Raw genomic sequence first — 24685 nt, 5'->3', positions numbered from 1 at the left:
ATCGATGCAATTATCGGTAATCCTCTAGTGAAACAAGGACCATAACGCTTGATCCTGTAACAGGGTGGGGTCAAGCCTCCAACTCAGAATACAGGTTCAAAAAATGTGGCAATGGTCAGAGTATATCTGTATCAAGTATTCAGTATCTATCATCCTCTCACATGTCTCAGCACAACCATGCACCTCACCCAAAAGCACTTCCAGCTCCTGCAAACCAGAGTGATATGAATACTCGCACACCTTAGGGTATCTCACCCTCATACAATCCACCAGACTCCAATGCTGCACCCAGGCACAGAAGGCATCGACCAGTTTAGTTGCAGGAACCAAGCACAGTGGAGGGTAGGATATGTCCATATTGACATCAGCTACGCAACTAAAATCTCCACCCACTATTTGAAAATATGGTAGCATGGATAGAAGGAGGAGAGTCAGTCTATCCCAAAAGGGAGCTTGATCAGTATTGGGAGCATTTACATTGAGAAGTACGATGTCCTTACCATCCAGCAGTCCCAATGCCAAGACATAGCTACCATCTGAATCAATAACGGACTTATGTAACAGGAAGGGGACCCTGGGTCTGATCCAGATGAGGGCCTTCAACACAAACACAGAATAAGTTGTATAATATAATTTCTCCCTCCATCTGCTGTGAAGTGTCCTGTTCTCAGTGTCATTCAGTTGGGTATCCTGTAGAAATGCAACTTGTGCCCCCTCTGCCTCAGGTATGCTAGTACATTATAGTGTTTGGACGGTTAAGAAAGGTCCCGTACAATCCAGATTGTCAAACATATTCAATCAGCCATCCCAGTAAGTTACCACACAATATAAGGGCACAGTATCACTGCACCTGGAGCCCCACCGGAGTACCAGGCACCAGTCATCAGAGCATCCGCACTTCCTAGAAACAGACCACACATAAAAGCAACAAGTTAAACAACCAATAACAGACTAAAAGCCCCACCTCAGACTGAGATATGTACACATCCTGACCATATAATTGTGATAATGCGAAAGGCAACCTAGTTCACATTGGAGTGCTCAAGAGAGAAGAGAGTCCAGCCAATCCAACAGTTAGATAGTCTGAAATACAATGAAACAGGGTGCATGAAATTAAAGCACCACACCCACGCCAAGGACCCACCGGTCAATGAAAAAGAATAGAATTGTGGTAAGTCCCAAGACTCCAGACAAAAGCCACCATACCACACTGCTAAGTGGATAGTATATGTAATCTGCTGTACCCGGTGTGACACCCTGAAGAAATTCTACACTGTGAGGCTCTCCGATATCGATGGAGAACCCCTCTGTGATTGTATGTCCAGGTGTGTAGTGCTCCAGCCGGAGAGCAGAGAAGTCACAGCCTCCACAGCTCTCTTCTGTCCTTTGGCCACTTGTTGCTTGGTCAGTCAATTTGCCCTGCAGCGTCATGAAGGCCCATGCCTCTGATGCAACAGTCGGCAAGAGGCGCCTTATCATAGATTTCCAGCTAGTCCCACGCTACAGCAGGATCTATGAAAAAGTGGGTCTTGTCCCCTGCCTGGACTCTCAAGAGATCCAGGAAGAGCAGAGTGTGGCAGTTCCAGTTCACAGAGTTGTCTTCTGATGTAGAGGAACAAGGTGCACTGTGTCTGCACCTGGAGGGTAAAGTCAGGATACAGTGAGCCCGTCGCATTCTCCACCAGGAAGGGGCCATGGCAGCGGGCTTGTTGTAGAAGATAGTCCCTTTCCAGAACATGGAGGAGGAAGGCCACCACCAGGCTTAGGAGGGAAAGCAGGGAACCTGTGCGCCCAGTCCAGGGCATGGAATTTGGACAGTCTTTCCAGGGTCACCACCTCCTGGAACCAGTCCTCCAGGTAATCAAGCATGGTGTTGCTCTCCACTCCCTCTGGCAGGCCAACAACCTAATATAATTGGGGTGGGGGTGGGGTGTGCCCACCCAGTCCACCTGGTCCATCTGGCCCACCCTTTCTGATCGTCAAGCTGGATGGCCAATGTCAAGAACCCTCAGACTTGCCATGTAATAACAGCAAAATGTACAGGAAAAGCTATTGGAGTGCTGGTAAAGAGGTATTCACAGTGGAAAAAGCAATGTCCTTCCTGGAGAAAGGTTTGTCGAGTCGTGCTACGCACGTTGCAAGGAAAAGAATCCAAGATGGGCGACGAGAGGTTCAAACGTTAAGAAGTTGTTCTCATGTTGCACTCAATTTCGTTGTTATGATACGCGCGCTCCGCTAGAGAGCTTCGCACTTCACCTGTGACCTGACAGGAATCCAGATGTGTTGAGAGATCGCTCATTGTGAGGTAAACATTTTCTGAGACAAACTTGGCTTCGCATGCATTTAACGGACTATTCGAGTAATCACAAATAATATTTAATTGCTTAGAAGCAGAGGCAGTGACCGAAGGTTTTTGCAGCTTATGAATGAGTTTCCGGCTGGAAGAATTTCTTGTGAACATTCAAAGAATATGAAAATATTATCAGTCAGAGTTTGAAAGGTTTACTGAAGAATATAAACACGACGAGTTAAAGAAGTCTATAGATTATTCTTAACAGAAAAGATAAACAGACAACAGGAAATACAATCTTCACGCATTATCCTATCATACTATCATACTTGACTTTCATCTATATATATGTACATATATATATAGAGCAACTATTCAAAATTATTTAAGATCGTGCAATCAAACAAACTCAAAATATCTATATATCAGCATGAAGGTTGAGAAGTAAACTAATCTTCACTTACAAAAAACAGAGAACAACTTCTAAGAAAACTATATACTAAAAACTTCTATTATTCAACATTCAACAGTAATAATGAGAGAGGCGAAATCCTCAGAGAGCTCAGGGTAAGAGAGTGAGAAATAATTATTAAGTGAACCTAATTATTAGCAAATGTAAATGAATGATGTAGATACATAGGCCCTCATTCTGACCTTGGCGGGCGGCGGAGGCCGACCGCCAAAGTCCCGCCGTCAGGTTACCGTTCCGCGGTCGAAAGACCGCGGCGGTAATTCTGACTTTCCCGCTGGGCTGGCGGGCGGTCGCCTTCAGACCGCCAGCCAGCCCAGCGGGAAAGAGGCTTCCACGATGAAGCCGGCTCGGAATCGAGCCGGCGGAGTGGAAGCTGTGCGACGGGTGCAGTTGCACCCGTCGCGTATTTCACTGTCTGCGCAGCAGACAGTGAAATACATTTAGGGGCCCTCTTACGGGGGCCCCTGCAATGCCCATGCCAGTGGCATGGGCACTGCAGGGGCCCCCAGGGGCCCCGCGACCCCCCCTACCGCCATCCGGATCTCGGCGGTCCGACCGCCGGGATCTGGATGGCGGTAGGGGGGGTCGGAATCCCCGCGGCGGTGCAGCAAGCTGCGCCGCCGCGGAGGATTCAATGGGGCCGCGGTACACTGGCGGGACCCCGCCAGTGGTGCCGGTCCGACCGCGGCTTTACCGCCGCGGTCGGAATCCCCATTGGAGCACCGCCGGCCTGTCGGCGGTGCTCCCGCGGTCCTCCGCCCTGGCGGTCAAAGACGGCCAGGGTCAGAATGACCACCATAGTGTGTCCCTAGGAATTGTAATTGTAATTTTGCAGGTGCTGTTATCCAGTTAAGATAAGAAGTGAATGGCAGACTGAGTATTAGAAGAAACACCATCTCTGAGGCAGTCTCCCTAAATCCCATTCCCCTTTTCCCTTCCAGGGTGCTCCAAACGGAGATTACATTTTGTTGCAAGTAGTCTGGGTTGGAACTGAGGAAATTGAACTAAGGTACTCTGACAGCCAATCGCCTTGTTTGTGCCTATAGTTCCATGAGGCGCCATTCTGTGACTTGAGCTTTCGGTACCAGAGTTTGGACCGTTGCATCTAAGGCCAACACTCTCCCTGGCACCTTCTTAGATTCCTCATGGATAAGGCCAAGCTCAACTGCGATAGAGTCTATCTTACCCTCTGGGTTCCCCCTAAAGCATCAATCGCAGCAAGTAATTAATCCAACTTGGATTCCATGTTAGAGACATCCCCTCCTTTGGACCCTGCCTTGTCACTTCTTGGGGGGTGTTCAGGGGGCATCATCCTTGTTTCTCTGTATGCAGCCCATGTCTGACAAGCGGGGGGAAATGTGCAAGCCTCCCTCCCACAACAGGTAACCAGGAGTAGGGCCTCCAGTAGACACAATGTTACTGTTCACATTGTTCTCTAAAGTTCACAATGTCCAGAGGTCCTCTCAGGTGAGCGAACCCCCAGGGGAAAGAGCAACACTGCCCAAACAACAGGTAGGGAACACAGTAAAGGGAAAGTTGAGAAAATACCTCTTTTGTCATAGTTAGCCCCCACTTTTTGTCTAGAATCTGATGTGGTCTCAAAGTTATTAGTGCGCAGGCCCCCTGCCAACTAGGTTCCCTAGGCCACATCTCTTTCCCACAACTGTTGTCATGCATTGGCACAATTGGCAACACCTTTAGTTGCCACTATCAGTCCTTAGTAAATGATGCCTAGGTACCCAGGGCATGGGGTGCCAAGGGCAGGCCCCTGAGGGCAGCAGCACAGGTTGTGCCACCCTCTAGGGCCATGCATCCAAATGCACCCAGCACTGCCATTGCAGGCTGAGTGTTTTGATGCAATCCTAAAATGGAGACTTGACGTGGCACACAGCCTGTGTGCCTTGCCCACTATATGCTACATTCACTATAGGTAAGGCACCCCTCTGGCAGGCCTTCTAGCACTACGGCAGAGTGCACCATACTGTATGTGTGAACGCAGATGCATGAGCAATATGTCCCTACTGTGTCCTTGCCAAACCTGGGACATAGTAAGTGAACAGAGCAGCCATTTTAATATAGGTGCTGGATGCTGGTCAGTACAAGTTTCACAGCTTCATGACGGCTACTCTGAACCCTGGTTTGTTTAGTAGCAAACACCTCAAAATGGTAAATCTAAACTAGTACCAATATTGGATTTATTTCAAAATGTACCCAGGGCTCACCTTAGAGGTGCCCTCTGCAAGAGCTAACTACCCTGGCATGGTTGCTGGCCTGTCACAACCAGCCTGCCACCACCAAACTAGATTCTGGAACCGTAGGGTGAGAGATCCTGCTCCCTGGGTCCCAGAACAAAGTCTCCCCACAGGAATGTGCACTGCCCTGCTAGCGAGCTTCAAAGGGCTTACCGCTCTTGAAACTCAACCCCCAAGCCTGCTGCTAACAGCAGATGGCTGCACCCATTGCAAACCCCCACTTTTGGCAGGAGCAATGGCGAGAAAACACACAAAGGTCAAGAGGAGGTGTCCGCCCCAGCTTGCACCTCCACTAAGGTGTTGCATGTAAGGTAACCCCTCCATTTCATTTTCCTCCATTGGCTATAGGAGGAAAATAGCCAATCGGGTGAAGGGAAGTGACCTCTGCCCACAGGAAGTGGTCTCATAGTAGGTGTAGCAACGCTAAGGTAGATGACCCATTGGTCACTACTAGGTACTCCCCTAAATGCTCACTAAATACAGCATTTAGTGGACACCCCTAGACCAAAGCAACAAAGAAAACCCAAGCCTCAAGAACTAAAGTCCTTCTGCACCAAGAAGAAGTCGCCAAACCCTGCCTGCTGCACCCAGGTCTCAACAATTGCCGCTGAGGGTTTGCTTGGACATTGGACATACTCTAAAAAACCCCAGAGGACCTCCACGCTTCTGAAAATTGCCGAAGATCTCCCTTCAGAGTGAAAGCATTACTCTCCGGCAACAAAGACCAGAAGACCAGTGACGTCCACTTAACTGACCAGCTACTGACCAGGGAACCAGATGCTGCAGCTAGACCAAACTCCACCCATCGGACTGTGAGGACAAACCCTGCAAGTGTGGCAAGTTTGATGGCGGTACTGCGACCTCTAGTGGCCAAACCATGCAATAGCCCCAGTTGCTGGTCACCTAACATCAGACACTCAAAAGGACAGTCCACTCTGGACTGAAAAGGGACCAGGAGGATGTCCCAGTAAAGAGACTTCAGAAAATAACAGTACCACCCACCAGAGTGCCCCTGCTGACCTGCAAACAACCTACCTACTGCTTCCAAGGGCACCTTTGTGCACAGCTCCTGCTCACCGATTCGCTGTGCACCCAGCCCCCCTGTGCCCTGCACCGAAGAACCAGCTGTGCCCTCGGGATCCCCAACCCCTTGCAACCTCGAAACTCCAAGGGCTCCCACTGAAATCACCTCAAAGGCCACCTGTGCAGTGCTTTTCCAAGTGGTTCCCCACAGTGGCCTTGCACCAGCTCAAATGACTTTCTGCAGCTGCTCCCACCGAAACCGGGAGCAGCCTGAACTCGACATACCTGCAAAGAAGACATTGGTAAACACATTGCCTGAATTTATATGCATTTTTAAGTATTTCTTCATCGATTCCTATGGTGCGTAGTGACGCACATAACTGAGTTATTCTCGAAATTTTGAAAATTCGTAACTTAAAAAGTACTTACCCAATTTTGAAGATCTTGGCCTTAAAAACATTATGAAAGTTGGAAGTATTTTTGCAAATTGGTCTTGAGTTATTCCTTTGAGTATGTGTCTTGCTTCATTGATACTGTTGGTATGACAAATTCTTTGCACTTCTCTAAGATTATCCTAGCTCTTGACCAAGCTACCATAAAAATTAGTGTATTTTATGGTCTAGTTTTTACATCTGTAAACCAATGCGTGGTTGCACGGACTCTGCACAGTGTGCCTTGTTTTGTACACTACATAAAGAGCCAACCTCCTACAGTGAAGAGGTCTGCAAGCATTGGCTCAGCACTCCGATAGGCCCAAGGCAACCCTGTCCACTCACTTGGTGATCCAGGGGTCCCTCGGGTCAGGGAACGGGTCACCTCAACCCTCCATTATACTCCTCACCAGGCATCACCCAAGGTGGCAAGACTCTTGATCAGGCCCCAATAGGGCTGCAGAGGGGCAAAGGCATTCGGTTTTTCATTGCCCACCTGGTGGTCACAGCAAGCAGGAGAGCCACCAGTAGCCAGGTGGGGGCCCCACTGGGCCTACCGCGATATATATTAGCACCGGAGGTGGAGGGAGTTTAGCCCTCCCCTGCTGCTGATGCAGCCGACAAATGCTCCACAGTATGAGGCAGGGTGAGAAAGGCTGTCAGCTCTGGGCCAGACTCCCACAGGGCCTCTAATGAGCAAGTTGTGGGGGGTGTCGGGAGCCTCCAAATTGCTGAATCTTCCTAGTTATTTTTCGAATATGAACTCACTGCTCAAGCCACGCCTGCCGTGTGTGCTGCTTCAACGAGCTCTGAATGTCCAATTCTGGATATAAAGCCACCATCACGGATGCAATCTCAGGGCAACCGGCTCATCTGTTCCCAGGGCTTGTGGTGTGTTTCCATTGTCCTTCATGCCTGCTGTTGCCCCATGTCTCCAGTACCGGGAATCCGGGGCCGGGGCAAGGTGTCAGACGTGGTGACCAGGGGAGGCTGGGGGTCCATAGTCTAGCGAGGAGCTTGAGCCCCGAGTGGCTTACGACATAACGTTGGCTCCGCCTCTCAGTTTGGCCTACACACTTCAGACACACTTTGCAGTTCTTCACAGAAATGTGTAGTATTCTCTCTAATGTTGAAAACTTGTTTCTTAGTGCTCATCAAAATGAAAGGTGTCCAGGGAACATAAATGGTAACACTACCTGCCTGGAGTAGGAGTAGCCTCCTGATGGAAAGAGGACACCAGTAAGGGATGGGGCAGGGTCTTCCACATTGGCGTTGCTAGAGTGTAGGGAGGGGACGTTTCATCTAGCAAGCCAGTCTCCTATCCTTCATAAGCTTTCCCTAGTAATGGTGTGGCAGTAGTCACAGACAGCCCTACCCCTGTCTGGGACAGAACATACTCTCAGGTTAGACCTCACCACAGTAGTGTAGACCACAGTTTGCTTGACTGTTCGAATGCTTCTGCTTAATTGCTTCCTGTTAGTCTCTCAAATCACAGCGCTCACACATTATTTGTGGTTCATTCTCCTGTAGTTCCACAGGTCCTGCTCCATTTCTAGATGCATTTGCAGATGCATACCACTCTCATTGGGTGGTATTTGGAAAATATACAGTTTATCCTCCTCTCTGTGGTCCTCGCTTGTAAGAGGATGACCTGGTTTGTGGTGGGTACCTATGGTTACTTACACCTTATACCAGGTCCAGGTGTCCCTTATTAGTGTAGTGTAGTCAGTGTCTAGAAGCCAGGCTCTCTAGAGCTAGCTGTGGATGAGCAGCCAAGGCTTATCTAGGAGACATGCAAAGCTCATGCAATACCATTGTAGTCACACAGTACTCACACACATGAAATAAAATACTCAGTGTTACAAAAATAAACTTTATTTTGGTGACAGAAATGCCAAAAATACCATATAGACTATACTCCCTGAGAAGGTAAGTAATACACAAATTATATACACTACTATGCAGAAATAGGCAGAAAAACAGTTAGAAAACAGTGCAAATACTGAAAATCACAATAGTTAGAAATGGACCTAGGGGAAGCACAAACCATATACTAAGAAAGTGGAATACGAAAGTGGGCCCCCCACCTAGGAAAGTGTACTGTGTAGAGGGGAGCTGGGAGTACTAAGAAAGCCCAAAAGGTAAGTACCACAACCCACCCCAGCGACCAGGAAAGCAGAGTGAATCACTGTAAATTCCCCAGATCACAATCAGAGAAGAGAAGAAGAATTATGTAAAGCCCAGACGAGACTGCAAGACATCAACAGTGGATTCTTGGACAAGAAGACTTGTGGAAGAAGGGGACCAAGTCCAAGAAGCACAGCAGATCCAGGAAGGGCAGGAGCCCCTACCCACCAGGATGAAGGTGCAAGAAGTGAACCACTGGTGAGGAAGAAAAGACAGCACTGCACCCAAGAAGATGAAGTCGGGTTCCTGGAGGATGCAGGTGATGTCCCATGCCTAAAAGAGGATTGCAGTCTGGCTTGTGTCTTCGGGTTTGTGAGAAAGTAGCCTCTTTCTAGCATGGTTACCCCCACTTTTTGCCTGTTTGTGAGAGTGTGTCAGTGTGTTTTTACTGTGCCACTGGGATCTTGCTAGCCAGGACCCCAGTGCTCATAGATAAAAACATATATGTTAGTATGTTTTGCCTGTCTCACTGGGATCCTGCTAGCCAGGACCCCAGTGCTCATAGTTTGTGGCCTAATGTGTGTGTTGTCAGTAGAGCTTAACTGTGTCACTGAGGCTCTGCTAACCCGAACCTCAGTGCTTATCTTCTCTCTGCTTTTAAATCTGTCACTATAGGATAGTGACTTCATTTACCAATTTCAATTGGCACACTGGACTCCCCTTATAAGTCTCTAGTACATGGTACCTAGGTACCCAGGGCATTGGGGTTCCAGGAGATCCTTATGGGCTGCAGCATTTCTTTTGCCACCCATAAGGAGCTCAGACAAACCCTTTCACAGGACTGCCACTGCAGCCTGCGTGAAATAGTGCACACATTATTTCACAGCCATTTTCACAGCACTTAAGTAACTTAGAAGTCACCCATATGTCTAACCTTCATTTTATGAAGGCTAGGTGCAAAGTTACTAAGTGTGAGGGCACCCTTGCACTAGCAAAGGTGCCCCCACATAGGTCAGGGACAATTCCCGGAACTTTGTGAGTGCGGGGACGCCATTACACGCATGCACTACATATAGGTCAATACCTATATGTAGCTTCACAATGGTAACCCCGAATAGGGCCATGTAAGGTGTCTAAGATCATGGAAATGTCCCCCCATTCCAAATCTGGTATTGGGGAGCCAATTCAATGCATCTTGGGGGTTCCACCATGGACCCCCAGTACTGCCAAACCAGCCATTTGAGGCTTGCAATGCAGCTACAGCTGCTGTCACCTCACAGACAGGGTTCTGCCCTCCTGGTGTCTGAGCAGCTCAGTCCCAGGAAGGCAGAACAAAGCATTTGCTTTGGGAGCAGGGTGTTACACCCTCTCCTTTTGGAAATAGGTGTTACAGGCTGGGGAGTGGTAACCTCCCCCAGCCTCTGGAAATGCTTTGAAGGGCACAGATGGTGCCCTCCTTGCATAAGCCAGTCTACACCAGTTCAGGGACCCCTTGTCCCTGCTCTGGCACAAAACTAGACAAAGGAAAGGGGAGTGACTACTCCCTTGTCTATCACCCCCCATGGGTGGCGCCCAGAGCTCCTCCAGTGTATCCCAGACTTCAGCCATCTTGCTTTGCAAGGTGTGGGGGCACTCTGGAGGACTCTGAGTGGCCAGTGCCAGCAGGGAACGTCAGAGACCCCTCTTGATAGGTCCATACCTGATAAGGTAGCCAATCCCCCTCTCAGGGCTATGTAGGGTCTCTTCTGTGGGTTCTCTTCAGATTCTACTTGTAAGTTTCCAGCAGGAATTCTCTGCAACTGCTACTTTATCCTCTGACTTCGGATCAACTGCAGCCTGCTCCAGGAACCGCTGTAACAGCAACAAAATATCCATAAGGGATACTTTTCCTCTGCAACTTGAGCTCCAGCCAGCAACTGCAACAGTTTCCACGGTATGCACGGTCTAGGGACTCCCTGTTTTCATCCTGCACCAGAAGGACTGAAGAAATCTCCTGTGGGGTGACGGAGTCATTCCCCTGCTGAAGCAGGCACCTTCTAAGTCGACTACCAATTCTCTTGGACTCCTCTCCTGGCGATGAGCATGCTCTTTGGAACACAGACGATGGACCCCATCGACACAGACTGTCCTGAGGTCCTGCTGTCGCAATTTGGCGGAGGTAAGACCTAGCCTTCTCCCAGAACGACAGTACCCCTTGCACCGCATCTTCTTCACCTCCTGCAGCCTCTGTGCACTATTTGCAAAATTCCTTCATGCACAGCCTGGCCTAGGTCCCCAGCACTCTATCCTGTGACGCTCAACTCGCTGAGTTGATCTCCGGTGGCATGGGGCCTTCCTTTGTAGTGCTGCACCAACTGCATTTTGCACCTCCTTTGTCCCCCTGTCCTGGGACTCCTATGGGTGCTATTTGGTGCTCTTTGGGCTCTCTAAAGTGCTGAGAGCCCCCTCTTCCTCCTCACACAGAGTTGAGGCCCCAGGTACCTGCTGGGTCCAGATAGCGCTTACTTGATGCAAAACGCGTCTTTACCAGAACCAAGGCTTGTTGGAGTAATCCAGTGCCAAAGCTCACCTGCATCCAACTTCACGATGTGGGACATCCTTTGCATCATGCATGAACCTTCTGGCGTCTTCTTAAGGTGCATTTCTGCAGTCTTCGACCAACCGGGGACACTGCTTTTGCACCCTCTTCTGGGTTGGCAGGGGCTCCTGTCCTTCCTGGAACTTCTTTCGACTTCTGGACTTGGTCTTCTTCCTTTGCAGATCTTCAGGTCCAGGAATGCACCCTTTGTTGTTTGCAGACTGGGTTGGTTCTTGCAATAACTCTAATCATGACTTGTAGTGTGTCCTAAGGAAACTTGCAGTACTTTACTCCTGCTTTTCTGGGCTATGGGGTGGGGTAATTTACTTACCTCTACTGTATTCTTACTCTCCCAGCGATTCAGCTCACACTACACTTGTCTAGGGGGGAATTCGTGATTCGCATTCCACTTTCTTAGAATATGGTTTGTGTTGCCCCTAGACCTATTTTCTCCCATTGCATTCTATAGCATTTCCTATTGTTTGTACTATCTTATGTCTAATTACTTGCCTTACTTTGGTGTCTAATGTATATACTGTGTATAATACTTACCTTCAGAAGGAGTATTGCCTCAAATATATTTTTGGTACTGTGTCACTGAAGGAGGCTGGACTGGCTTGTAGTGAGTACCAAGGGGTACTTGCACCTTGCACCAGGCCCAGTTATCCCTTATTAGTGTATAGGGTGTCTAGCAGCTTAGGCTGATAGATAATGGTAGCTTAGCAGAGCAGCTTAGGCTGAACTAGGAGACGTATGAAGCTACTACAGTACCACTTAGTGTCATATGCACAATATCATAAGAAAACACAATACACAGTTATACTAAAAATAAAGGTACTTTATTTTTATGACAATATGCCAAAGTATCTTAGAGTGTACCCTCAGTGAGAGGATAGGAAATATACACAAGATATATATACACAATAGCAAAAATATGCAGTATAGTCTTAGAAAACAGTGCAAACAATGTATAGTTACAATAGGATGCAATGGGGAAACATAGGGATAGGGGCAACACAAACCATATACTCCAAAAGTGGAATGCGAACCACGAATGGACCCCAAACCTATGTGACCTTGTAGAGGGTCGCTGGGACTATTAGAAAATAGTGAGAGTTAGAAAAATAACCCTCCCCAAGACCCTGAAAAGTGAGTGCAAAGTGCACTAAAGTTCCCCTAAGGACAAAGAAGTCGTGTTAGAGGAATAATGCAGGAAAGACACAAACCAACAATGCAACAACTGTGGATTTCCAATCTAGGGTACCTGTGGAACAAGGGGACCAAGTCCAAAAGTCACAAGCAAGTCAGAGATGGGCAGATGCCCAGGAAATGCCAGCTGCGGGTGCAAAGAAGCTTCTACTGGACAGAAGAAGCTGAGGTTTCTGCAGGAACGAAAAGGGCTAGAGACTTCCCCTTTGGTGGACGGATCCCTCTCGCCATGGAAAGTCGTGCAGAAGTGTTTTCCCGCCGAAAGAACGCCAACAAGCCTTGCTAGCTGCAAATCGTGCGGTTAGCGTTTTTGGACGCTGCTGTGGCCCTGGAGGGACCAGGAGGTCGCAAATTGGACCAGGAGAGAGAGGGGACGTCGAGCAAGACAAGGAGCCCTCTCAGCAGCAGGTAGCACCCGGAGAAGTGCCAGAAACAGGCACTACGAGGATGCGTGAAATGGTGCTCACCCAAAGTCGCACAAAGGAGTCCCACGTCGCCGGAGACCAACTTAGAAAGTCGTGCAATGCAGGTTAGAGTGCTGTGGACCCAGGCTTGGCTGTGCACGAAGGATTTCCGCCGGAAGTGCACAGGGGCCGGAGTAGCTGCAAAAGTCGCGGTTCCCAGCAATGCAGCCCAGCGAGGTGAGGCAAGGACTTACCTCCACCAAACTTGGACTGAAGAGTCACTGGACTGTGGGGGTCACTTGGACAGAGTCGCTGGATTCGAGGGACCTCGCTCGTCGTGCTGAGAGGAGACCCAAGGGACCGGTAATGCAGCTTTTTGGTGCCTGCGGTTGCAGGGGGAAGATTCCGTCGACCCACGGGAGATTTCTTCGGAGCTTCTGGTGCAGAGAGGAGGCAGACTACCCCCACAGCATGCACAAGCAGGAAAACAGTCGAGAAGGCGGCAGGATCAGCGTTACAGAGTTGCAGTAGTCGTCTTTGCTACTATGTTGCAGGTTTGCAGGCTTCCAGCGCGGTCAGCAGTCGATTCCTTATCAGAAGGTGAAGAGAGAGATGCAGAGGAACTCGGCTGAGCTCTTGCATTCGTTATCTAAAGTTTCCCCAGAGACAGAGACCCTAAATAGCCAGAAAAGAGGGTTTGGCTACCTAGGAGAGAGGATAGGCTAGCAATACCTGAAGGAGCCTATCACAAGGAGTCTCTGACGTCACCTGGTGGCACTGGCCACTCAGAGCAGTCCAGTGTGCCAGCAGCACCTCTGTTTCCAAGATGGCAGAGGTCTGGAGCACACTGGAGGAGCTCTGGGCACCTCCCAGGGGAGGTGCAGGTCAGGGGAGTGGTCACTCCCCTTTCCTTTGTCCAGTTTCGCGCCAGAGCAGGGCTAAGGGGTCCCCTGAATCGGTGTAGACTGGCTTATGCAGAATTGGGCACCTCTGTGCCCAACAAAGCATTTCCAGAGGCTGGGGGAGGCTACTCTTCCCCTGCCTTCACACCATTTTCCAAAGGGAGAGGGTGTCACACCCTCTCTCAGAGGAAGTTCTTTGTTCTGCCATCCTGGGCCACGCCTGGCTGGACCCCAGGAGGGCAGATGCCTGTCTGAGGGGTTGGCAGCAGCAGCAGCTGCAGTGAAACCCCAGGAAGGGCAGTTTGGCAGTACCAGGGTCTGTGCTACAGACCACTGAGATCATGGGATTGTGCCAACTATGCCAGGATGGCATAGAGGGGGCAATTCCATGATCATAGACATGTTACATGGCCATATTCGGAGTTACCATTGTGAAGCTACATATAGGTAGTGACCTATATGTAGTGCACGCGTGTAATGGTGTCCCCGCACTCACAAAGTTCAGGGAATTGGCTCTGAACAATGTGGAGGCACCTTGGCTAGTGCCAGGGTGCCCTTACACTAAGTAACTTTGCACCCAACCTTTACCAGGTAAAGGTTAGACATATAGGTGACTTATAAGTTACTTAAGTGCAGTGTAAAATGGCTGTGAAATAACGTGGACGTTATTTCACTCAGGCTGCAGTGGCAGGCCTGTGTAAGAATTGTCAGAGCTCCCTATGGGTGGCAAAAGAAATGCTGCAGCCCATAGGGATCTCCTGGAACCCCAATACCCTGGGTACCTCAGTACCATATACTAGGGAATTATAAGGGTGTTCCAGTAAGCCAATGTAAATTGGTAAAATTGGTCACTAGCCTGTTAGTGACAATTTGTAAGGAGAGAGCATAACCACTGAGGTTCTGGTTAGCAGAGCCTCAGTGAGACAGTTAGGCACCACACAGGGAACACATACATATAGGCCACAAACTTATGAGCACTGGGGTCCTGACTAGCAGGATCCCAGTGACACATAACAAACATACTGAAAACATAGGGTTTTCACTATGAGCACTGGGCCCTGGCTGGCAGGATCCCAGTGGGACAGTGAAAACACCCTGGCATACACTCACAAACAGGCCAAAAGTGGGGGTAACAAGGCTAGAAAGAGGCTACTTTCTCACAGTCACCCAAATAAACTACCTTTATTTTTGGTAACAATGAGTATTGTCTTTACTTGTGTATAAGTACTGTGTGATTATAAGTGGTATTGCAGGAGCTTTGCATGTCTCCTAGTTCAGCCTAAGCTGCTCTGCTATAGCTACCTCTATCAGCCTAAGTTGCTAGAACACTACTACATTTCACTAATAAGGGATAACTGTACCTGGTTTAAGGTGTAAGTACCCAAGGTACCCACTACAAACCAGGTCAGCCTCCTACAGTGTTCCACTAACAAGCCTAGGCACACGCAAAACTCGCAGTTAGTGGAAAGTGGAGCTGCCGGGAACTAGGAAGGACAAGGTGGACTCTACCTAGGAGAGGGAGTCAGAGGGGTCCCTCAGCAACTCAGAGAGCTGACAGAAACCCATGCAGCACCCACAGGAGTCCCACAGGACGGGGACAGGAGAGTCGCTGAAGAGGCCCACACAGCACTACGAGAAGGGTTCCCATGCCACCAGAGGACCACTCAGGGAGCTGTGCGTCACAGGAGGGAGTGCTGGGGGCATAAGCTTCAAGATGCATGAAGATCTTGGAGAAAGGATGTCAACAAGCCTTGGCAGCTTCAAATGATGCAGTGCATGGGGGTACTGTCCTGCGTGGGGAGGCAAGGGCTTACCTCTAACCAAGTTGGACAGTTGAAAGAGGGGATTGTCAGGACCATTTCAGTCCACCACCCGTGATGCGGGATCGATGCAGCTCAGCTGGAGAGGGGAACAATGCAGCCGGTCATCATCGTAGTTGGTGCCTGCAGAAGCAGGGGAGTGACTCCTGTGTCGCGGAGCCGGATATACAATGTTGCAGAAGACGTCTTGCTTCTTTGTTGCAGCTTGTAGGTCCTGAAGAGTCCAGATGCAGTTTCTTTGGTGAGAAGTCAAAGTGGAGGTTGCAGAGGATTCCTGCTGAAGTCTTGAATTCTGAATCTGAGGATTCACCCAGGAGAGAGACTCTAAGCCCTGAAAGGGGACTTGGTCACCTAGCTGGGCGACCACCTATCAGGAGTGGGGTCTGATGTCACCTGCTGGCACACGCCACTCAGATGCTTCCAGAGTTCCCTGCCAACCTGGAATCCAAGATGGCAAAACCCAGAGACCCTCTAGAGGAGCTCTGAGCACCACCCCTGGTGGTGATGCACAGGGAAGTGGTCACTCCCCTATCCTTTGTCCATTTTGCGCCAGAGCAGGGACTGGGGGTCCCTGAACTGGTGTAGACTGGTTTATGCAAGGAGGGCAGCATCTGTGCCCTTCAAAGCATTTCCAGTGGCTTGGGGAGGGCTACCCCTCCCAAGCCTGTAACACCTATTTCCAAGGGGAGAGGGTGTAACACCCCTTTCCCAAATAAAATCCTTTGTTCTGCCTCTACTCATCTTTCTCTGGCAGTTCAGTAATCTAGGGGAATAAATAGGCAGAAAGCGGAGCAGTAGGAGAACAGGCCTTGACTCTGTCCCTAAGGTGACATCTGGTATTCCAGCTTTTCCTGGGTATCTCTCATACTCTGTGTAGGAGGCTGGACTGGCTTGTAGTGAGTACCTAGGGGTACTTACACCTTGCACCAGGCCCAGTTATCCCTTATTAGTGTATAGGGTGTCTAGCAGCATAGGCTGATAGATAATGGTAGCTTAGCAGAGCAGCTTAGGCTGAACTAGGAGACGAGTGAAGCTCCGACAGTACCACTAGTGTCACTTGCACAATATCATAAGAAAACACAATACACAGATATACTAAAAATAAAGGTACTTTATTTTTATGACAATATGCCAAAGTATCTAAGAGTGTACCCTCAGTGTGAGGATAGCAAATATACACAAGATATATGTACACAATACCAAAATATGCAGTAATAGTATTAGAAAACAGTGCAAACAATGTAGAGTTACAATAGGATGCAATGGGGGCACATAGGGATAGGGGCAACACAAACCATATACTCCAAAAGTGGAATGCGAGCCACGAATGGACCCCAAACCTATGTGACCTTGTAGAGGGTCGCTGGGACTATTAGAAAATAGTAAGGGTTAGAAAAATAGCCCACCCCAAGACCCTGAAAAGTGAGTGCAAAGTGCACTAAAGTACCCAAAGGACAAAGAAGTCGTGATAGGGGAATTCTGCAGGAAAGACACAAACCAGCAATGCAACAACAATGGATTTCCAGTCGAGGGTACCTGTGGAACAAGGGGACCGAGTCCAAAAGTCACAAGCAAGTCGGAGATGGGCAGATGCCCAGGAAATGCCAGCTGTGGGTGCAAAGAAGCTGCTACTGGACAGTAGAAGCTGAGGATTCTGCATGAACGACAAGGGCTAGAGACTTCCCCTTTGAAGGATGGATCCCCCACGCCGTGAAGAGTCGTGTAGAAGTGTTTTCCCGCCGAAAGACCGCCAACAAGCCTTGCTAGCTGCAAATAGTGCGGTTAGGGTTTTTGGATGCTGCTGTGGCCCAGGAGGGACCAGGATGTCGCCAATTGCGTCTGGGGACAGAGGGGGTGTCGAACAAGACAAAAAGTCCTCTCAGAAGCAGGCAGCACCCGCAGAAGTGCCGGAACAGGCACTGAAAAGAAGAGTGAAACAGTGCTCACCCGAAGTTGCACAAAGGAGTCCCACGCCGCCGGAGGACAATTTAGGAAGTCGTGCAATGCAGGTTGGAGTGCCGTGGACCCAGGCTTGGCTGTGCACAAAGGATTTCCGCTGGAAGTGCACAGAGGCCGGAGTAGCTGCAAAAGTTGCGGTTCCCAGCAATGCAGTCTGGCGTGGGGAGGCAAGGACTTACCTCCACCAAACTTGGACTGAAGAGTCACTGGACTGTGGGAGTCACTTGGACAGAGTTGCTGGGACCTCGCTCGTTGTGGTGAGAGGAGACCCAGGGTACCGGTAATGCAGTTCTTTGGTGCCTGTGGTTGCAGGGGGACGATTCCGTCGGCCCATGGGAGATTTCTTCGGAGCTTCTAGTGCAGAGAGGAGGCAGACTACCCCCACAGCATGCACCACCAGGAAAACAGTCGAGAAGGCGGCAGGATCAGCGTTACAGAGTTGCAGTAGTCGTCTTCGCTACTTTGTTGCAGTTTTGCAGGCTTCCAGCGCGGTCAGCAGTCGATTCCTTGGCAGAAGGTGAAGAGAGAGATGCAGAGGAACTCTGATGAGCTCTTGCATTCGTTATTTAAGGAAATCCCCAAAGCAGAGACCCTAAATAGCCAGAAAAGAGGGTTTGGCTACTTAGGAGAGAAGATAGGCTAGCAACACCTGAAGGAGCCTATCAGAAGGAGTCTCTGACGTCACCTGCTGGCCCTGGCCACTCAGAGCAGTCCAGTGTGCCAGCAGCACCTCTGTTTCCAAGATGGCAGAGGTCTGGAGCACACTGGAGGAACTCTGGGCACCTCCCAGGGGAGGTGCAGGTCAGTGGAGTGGTCACTCCCCTTTCCTTTGTCCAGTTTCGCGCCAGAGCAGGGCTGAGGGGTCCCTGAACTGGTGTAGACTGGCTTATGCAGAAATGGGCACCATCTGTGCCCATGAAAGCATTTCCAAAGGCTGGGGGAGGCTATTCCTCCCCAGCCCTGACACCTTTTTCCAAAGGGAGAGGGTGTAACACCCTCTCTCTGAGGTAGTCCTGTGTTCTGCCATCCTGGGCCAAGCCTGGCTGGACCGCAGGAGGGCGGAAACCTGTCTGAGGGGTTGGCAGCAGCAGCAGCTGCAGTGAAACCCCTGAAAAGGCAGTTTGGCAGTACCAGGGTCTGAGCTACAGACCCGTGGGATCATGGGATTGTGCCAACTATGCCAGGATGGCATAGAGGGGGCAATTCCATGATCATAGACATGTTACATGGCCATATTCGGAGTTACAATTGTGAAGCTACACATAGGTAGTGACCTATGTGTAGTGCCCGCGTGTAATGGTGTCCCCGCACTCACAAAGTCCGGGGAATTTGCCCTGAACAATGTGGGGGCACCTTGGCTAGTGCCGGGGTGCCCACACACTAAGTAACTTTGCACCTAACCTTTACCAGGTAAAGGTTAGACATGTAGGTGACTTATAAGTTACTTAAGTGCAGTGGTAAATGGCTGTGAAATAACGTGGACGTTATTTCACTCAGGCTGCAGTGGCAGGCCTGTGTAAGAATTGTCAGAGCTCCCTATGGGTGGCAAAAGAAATGCTGCAGCCCATAGGGATCTCCTGGAACCCCAATACCCTGGGTACCTCAGTACTATATACTAGGGAATTATAAGGGTGTTCCAGTATGCCAATATGAATTGGTGAAATTGGTCACTAGCCTGTTAGTGACAATTTGTACAGAGAGAGCATAACCACTGAGGTTCTGGTTAGCAGAGCCTCAGTGAGACATTTAGGCACCACACAGGGAACACATACATATAGGTCACAAACTTATGAGCACTGGGGTCCTGGCTAGCAGGGTCCCAGTGACACATAACAAACATACTGAAAAGATAGGGTTTTCACTATGAGCACTGGGCCCTGGCTAGCAGGATCCCAGTGAGACAGTGAAAACACCCTGACATACACTCACAAACAGGCCAAAACTGGGGGTAACATGGCTAGAAAGAGGCTACTTTCTCACACTCGGATTTTGGGATTCATGCCTATTTTTATTACCCTTCTCATGTCATTGGTACATGATTGACCATTATTCGGCTTCTGTCTTGTTTGAGAAAAACAACAGCTTCTTTTGTAAATTCCTTTGTTGTTCTATATCAAACATACTGTGTTCAGGATAGGATTCTTCCATCCTCACTAATGAGTTTCAGATAGGTGCATGTGACTTTACCATATTGGTTGTGCATTGCATGAGCAGGAGTTCCCTTTGGTTGGGGCTCGCTACATTTAGATTTCTCATCTCTGATTACTGTTCCACCATTCACATACCAGGTAAACAGGAAAAGAATCTTATGACCTTGTGCCTACAGAGCATCCACTGAAAGTGAGGTGGTAAGAAAATGGGGAACTAGGTTAAGTGGTCTATTAGTTATTTTCCTAACTGATCGTATGGAGGGGAAAGAGAAAGAATCGTACACTCTAACCCAAAGATTTCCCTTGCATTTGGCTGATCTTTAGTTTTGTGTCTGAGGAGCTAACAAAGTAGGCTGGATCAGAAGGTGTCTTTCTCACACACATTCATCCCTCAAGGGTCTGTACTTGGGGTTCCTGGTGCGCCTACCTTTCTTCTCCATCTCCATACTGTTTCTAGAGCCCACTCACAAATGGTGGAGTTGCATATATATAATCTTTGACTTTGGCTTCTTCCCAAGCCTACCAAACCAACCAGCCTACTATCTTACCTTCTTCTACCCGGACAACACCCTGAGTACACTTTTAACACATCAGAAACAATGCAATTCAAATAAGCACGTGAAGTATGGTAAAATGTGTTGAACTTCACCTAAGTTTGTTTCTACTTTCTTACGTTGTTACGGCAAATCATCAGTTCGAGCACTGGGCTGTGCTCCACCCATTCACAATCTTTCCTTTATCTTTGGGATCTGAGGTTGTTGTGTGATGTATGGTCATGAACTTCTCTATTTTCCGAGTGAAGACATTATCCAGCACACAATGCACCAAGTTCTGTAAAAGAAAACAAAGCCACTTGGTATAACAGATAAACAAACATATACAGGCAAGTCTAATATATGTTTAATGCACCAATTCCCATGAAGCATCACAGTGCGCTAGTTGCCTAATCAACTGAACAGAGCTTTGCCTTCGGTCAGTTGGAGCATGTAGTGCTAAAATCCATACATTTTAGTGCTACATTTATATACATTTACTCAATTCAAATGAATGGAAGAGAGAACGTGATAAACAAGACATACACACATTTACAAATAGGCACGAATGAGCAAGCAGGTGCCAAGCTTCTCTTGTGGGAAGAATGCAGGAAGGCCTTGACCGAAAATATACGATTATCACTACTCGGAGCTGACACTAAAGCTTTCTAAAATTCTTGCTTCAGTGTGCCAACTTCAGAACGAGTGATTAGAGTACATCTAGGATAACCGTGTCTGCCCTCTCCTCTCATGGCGATTTGGGTTGAGACAATAGGCTTTCTTTAGATCTGGCATGCTAAGGTGCAAACAAAACAACAACTTGAATTAAGACACCAGTTAGTAAAGGTTTCAAACCAATTTAACAAAATTGAAAAAAGCATTTCATGAATAATATAAGACAAAAACAACAGAAATGTTATTGGTCACTTCAAATATGTGGAGTTCAAAAGTAACAGTTCATCTGCGCACATCATCTCTGTTCTGCTTGGACAGTCAGTAAAAGTTCCTGTGCATTACTAAGAAGTGGCCCGTGGTGGGTTCGTTCTACTCCTGGAGAACAGCACAGCTCGCAGCTGCAGGCTCCGTCTTGCCTTCGTGGCAACATTCTGGTAGTGTTTTGTGACTCCTTTCTGCTGTGCAGGCCAACAGTGGGAAATGTCACCTTTTACACCACCATCACAACTCCAGTGGTGATTACCAATGGCGGTCACAGGCGATGCTTCTTCTTTCTCGCGAAAGAGAACAATCACTGCCTTCCTAAGTAAGTATTCACTTCTTAGGAAAACGGGTGTAATTTAGAATCTCTAATTCTTAAGATCGTACACTAATTGCCCCTGAATCAATGGGTTGTCGATAGCCAGTTTCTAAGGTACCATAGCTGCAAAGACTCTAAGCCAACACCAGAGAGAGAGAGAGGATATTTATTTATAAGCTCTCAGCATATAACACCAGATCATGACAAGTTTTCAACTAGCTGTGCTTTGGGGCAGCAAAGCAACAAGATACGCCTTTTATGCATCAGAGAAACAAACAAAGACTAACAGTGAAAGTGCATATATTACTCAAGTCTGTACTTCCATTACTGTTCTAAGAAAAAAAAAATCTAACTTTGGAGGGTGGGGGGAGATAGAGAGAAAGACAATCTGGAGAAATACTTGCCAGAGCTGATGGAACGGAAGCAGGGGGTGACTTGTGCCTTCTCTCTGCAGCCACAAAGCAGGCCTTACAAAAAAGTAAAGTAATAAGGGCCCATTTACAAAGGTAAACGTACATGTGAGTAAATCTACAAGTGTAAATTTACTCTTATACTTTGTGGTAAATGTACTACTTTAGGCTATTCACCATTGCCGAGTGTGAACTACAAAGTGTAGACTTATATGCTTCCAATCCCTCAATTTAGAAACTCTATTTTATGTCCTCCCCACTAGACGGTGGATGGCAAGGGGGTGTCTGAAACCAGGGCAGAGACCTCTACATGGAAGACAATTAGGCGAAATATTTACATCTGGACCAAATCCTACACAACTGGCACCCATTCCCTTTCAACCAAATAAATACTGCCCATAACGCAAGATTTTCTTTTTTCTTTTTGGGGCATATTTACAAGGAGCTTGCGCCACTGCTGTGTCACTTTTTTTGACGCAGCAGAACCACATTCGGGATTCCATATTTACAAAGTGACTCATTAGGTCCAATGCCTCACTTTCCACTGTCCTGTGTTGCTTTTTTCCTGCACCTGAACTTGCTGCATCATGAACGTTAAACATATGCAAGGTAGGCGTTCCCTTATAAAATCCACAGCAGATCCGAGGCATTGACATTTGCGAGGAAATGGGAAAGTGACACATTATCGGCAAGTGGCACACATAGCTGACAATACGTCAAAATTCCTGCGCATCAGCAACCCAGGCATAAAAAATTACTTATTGGCACTGGGATATAAACCGAACATAACTAAAGCACTTTGGCAAGCTCAACTACAACATGGAGATGCTAATACCTCAACTAGGAGCCCCAAGAAGACCACCACCACAGAGGCAGCACAGGAGAAGGGAGCCGGTGTCCCGCCACAGGACTAACCTCCTTGACCTCAGGGAGAAGGAAGTCATCACCCACTACAGGCTCAGGAGGTAGTCCATCAACCAGCTCCTCAGCCTGACTGAACCAAGGCGTCATCCAACATCCCAGAGGTGCACCAACATCCCCCCGCAGGCCAAGCTGATGGCAGTACTCCACATGCTGGTGTCTGGCTCATTACAAACCACCACAGCCAGAGAGGCAGGAATCTCACAGCCATCCTTCTCGGCTTTCCTACCCTACATCCTGGATGCCATCATAAGCCTGACTCACCAGCACATCATGTTCCCCAACACACAGCAGCAACAACAGGATAGCAAGCAAGATCTCTATGCCATTGCTGGATTCCCACATGTGCTGTGGACAATGGACTGCAAACATGTGCAACAGGTGCCTCCTACTTCTACATCCCAGTTGTAATGCAATAGAAAGCACACATATTCTATCAACATGCAGGAAATAATGGACCATCTGGGGATGTTCATCAATGTGCTGGTAAAGTATCGCAGGAGTGCTCTTGATGCCTGCATCTGCAGGCACTCCATCATCAATGAGCCAGAATGGGAGACATGGGAATGGCCTGCTGGTTGGTAAGTACATCTGAAGTACACAACAGACCTAATGACAGTAAATTATGTATGATAAAGTAGCCATCTTTGTGTTGGGTGACTACAACAGTGCATATGTAGGATGGTCGTAAATCATACTTGCACCATAGAACATGACACTTGTGCAATACAACCCTGTAAGTTACATGTTAAGACATGCTAAGCCACTGTGTGTGTCTCAAAATGGTGGAAAGATCTTCAGAAATGCTGTTGCAACACTGTGAAAGGAAGGGTCTCCATGTCTGTTGTCTGTGTGTTCATATCTAACCCCTTTGGTCCTGAAGCATGTCATGTATCCAATACCTGGGAAATTGAGAAATGTTTCAAATTATTGGCCCTCTCCAGGTCATGTGTACCATGGAAAATTACATTAGTCATATACACTCATGCCATCCTATTTGTGGTCCGGTTTGGGGCACACAGACCTTTTTTATCGGTCCTCCAAGGGTCCAGACTGTGCATCAAGGTAGACCCTCATGTACAAAGTACATCTCACAGGAAATGCAGCCACACATTCACCATGTTGCAAATGTGCTTGTCCTGGAGTTCTGCTGTTCATTGGGGGACAGTGAAGCCTGCAAACTCGACTCTGCTGTATGTCTAAAAATATGTCCTACACTAGCATTACTCAGTGAGGCAGTGTGGTGTTGATAGTATACCAGTTGCACTGTACAGCGCAAGTCTCCCATGTATCTCCCCCCTTGTGTTCTGTCAATATGGAGGACACAGAGCATTGGCGTGCAGATAATGATATTCCACATTGTCGTGCACTCACTAATCTATCCATGGCAGTAGCTGCTGAACAACAGTGACAACTACTGTCACTCCCACATTTGTGTGAATGGATGGGACCACATCATCTGCACTGGGTAACTGTTGAAAATTAAGACATGTGGTAGGTCAGAAATGCCAAGAGTTGTCCCAAACCAACACAATACAGAAGTTTGAGAGAAATGTCTCCTCAAAGCCAAACTAACTCTCCATATCAGTAAAGATTCACCAAGTTCATGGCATTGGCACTAACAAGTGTTACAAATAGTAAGTATATCACACAGGCAGTATTTTTGCATGTGTAGTACAGTGTCAGTCATACTAAAAATGAAAGGGCGTGTATGCCACACAATGTCAGTACATGTCCCATACTGGTGGAAATGTGTACGAGTCATTCAGGACACAGAACAGATGTATCTGAATGTGGGTCCATCAACCATCATGACCATTGACTGATTGTTCGTCTCCTATCTTTTCAGCTGACCAAGGATATGGTCTGCAGCCATTGGTCATGACCCCATTTGCACATCCCCAGCTGGAGAGCCAGCAGAGCAACAACTGTACACCTTTAAGGACCCA

The sequence above is a fragment of the Pleurodeles waltl genome, chromosome 7, assembly GCF_031143425.1.
Source record: "Pleurodeles waltl isolate 20211129_DDA chromosome 7, aPleWal1.hap1.20221129, whole genome shotgun sequence".
NCBI lineage: Eukaryota > Metazoa > Chordata > Amphibia > Caudata > Salamandridae > Pleurodeles > Pleurodeles waltl.
This window is presented reverse-complemented; position numbering follows the sequence as displayed.